Source organism: Apteryx mantelli, chromosome 4 (genome assembly GCF_036417845.1).
Source record: "Apteryx mantelli isolate bAptMan1 chromosome 4, bAptMan1.hap1, whole genome shotgun sequence".
NCBI classification, from domain to species: Eukaryota; Metazoa; Chordata; class Aves; order Apterygiformes; family Apterygidae; genus Apteryx; species Apteryx mantelli.
Window position 1 is genome coordinate 90632899 of NC_089981.1, and position 1768 is coordinate 90634666.

Here is a 1768-nt window from a genome sequence, read left to right on the forward strand (position 1 = left end):
AGCTTGGAGTGCAAGTCCTTTATAAAATCTACCCTGTTTAACCCTTCATGAACCTTGAGTGTCTCTCTATGCCAGTATCCCACCCTCCCTTTCCTGCCTTGTGGTCACAGAGGCCAAATTAAATAAGCTGATAATCTCTTCTGCTGTTCATTTATAAACTTTGTAAACTGCTTTAACTCATCTTCGTCTCTCTAAAGAGATTAAAACCTGACATACAAGAATGAATATACTTTTGAAAATTCTTATTAATGCTTGGTCATATCCTTAAATATTCTTCATATAGTAGCCAATTATATTTTGAATCCCATACAGTTTTTGACCTCATGAACTTCCTAAGACAATAATTTCCCCAGTCTAGTCATATGTTGCATAATGCAGTTCCTTGTATTCATTTTAAACTCTTTCCTTTGTTCGCTGACTGTCCCTCATCTTTCTGTTATGAGACTGGGAGAACACAGTTTCACTAATTATCTCCTCCAGATGGCTCTTTATTTTATATATACCTGTCGTTTCTGATCCTATTTCTCTCCTTCCTACAGTAATAGCGCCATGAGATACTTGATCAAAGTTAGCATATGCTAACAGATATCTTGTGGAGGCAGGTGCTGCTGAGTATAGGTTCAAGATCTACTCCTACTTTTACCCTGTTTTCTTCCTATTTACACAGATCAAATGTGCTATTCTTTTTCTTTCAAGAGAGATAGGCCCAGCTGAAAATGTTAGAATCAGAGGATGCATCAAAGAATGAAAAACAATATTTTTTTCTGTGTGCTGCACTGTTCATAGAGCAGGATTTGCAAGTTTGCCTGAACTTTAACCTTCTCAACTTTCACTATTAATCCTAAGAGAACTGCCAAAAATGCTGTAGTAATACTACTTCAGCTAGGAGTATCTCTGTTTTGGCTTTTTATGGAAGAAAAGATGCTGGACAGAGAAAAGACTCTCTTGCCAATTCCTCTATTAGCATAAAAAGCCTAAAAAGAGTTATGTTTATTTTGGGGTCCAAAACATTCCAAGTGACTCATGACTGTGGGATTTTTGTTTGAATATTTGAATTTTTCTTTGTAAGGTGCTCAAAAAATTTATTTTTTAAAAGCCAGGAGATTTGGGGGGGAAAAGGTGGGTTTTTTGCAATATGATTTACTTCAGAATTCCTCTACATTCAGGATACTCTTGCTTTAATTTACCCTTAAGGCTGTTTTTGGAAACAGCATTTTGCAATGATTAGGGATAGCGCATGCAAACTGTCTTGAAATTTTAAGACTATATCTTAAGATTCTTGTTGAGACTTGTGATAAGAAATTGGTAAGAACTGGGTCTTTTTTCTTTTTTTTTGCTTTAATTAATTTGAAGGAAAGAAAATAACTTTTTCCTTCATTTTGTTATATTGCAAGAGTACCCTTACATATTTGCCAGCATCTGGAGTTCAGGACCAAGCTTTTTCACGGCTTCCTATTCTGTAGTATCTAGATGGCACAGAAAAACACAACATATTATAACTTCATCATTTTTTTCCTCCTAATGAAAAGGCCCATTTTTAAATTTGTTCGGGCTCTTTTGTCACAGAGACCCATTAAAGAGCTTAGGCCCATCCTGACATTCCAGTAGTAATTCCTCCTTTATCCTGTTGGTGAATTGGTCCTCAAAGATGCAAGAATCCTATTTCTAGGCAGCCTTACAGGCTGAGCAGTGTCCAGGCTCCCAGAAGCAGTTGTATTCAATGGGAGAATGAAAGGGGCAAATGTGATTCCTTCGTTTTGTGTGTTTA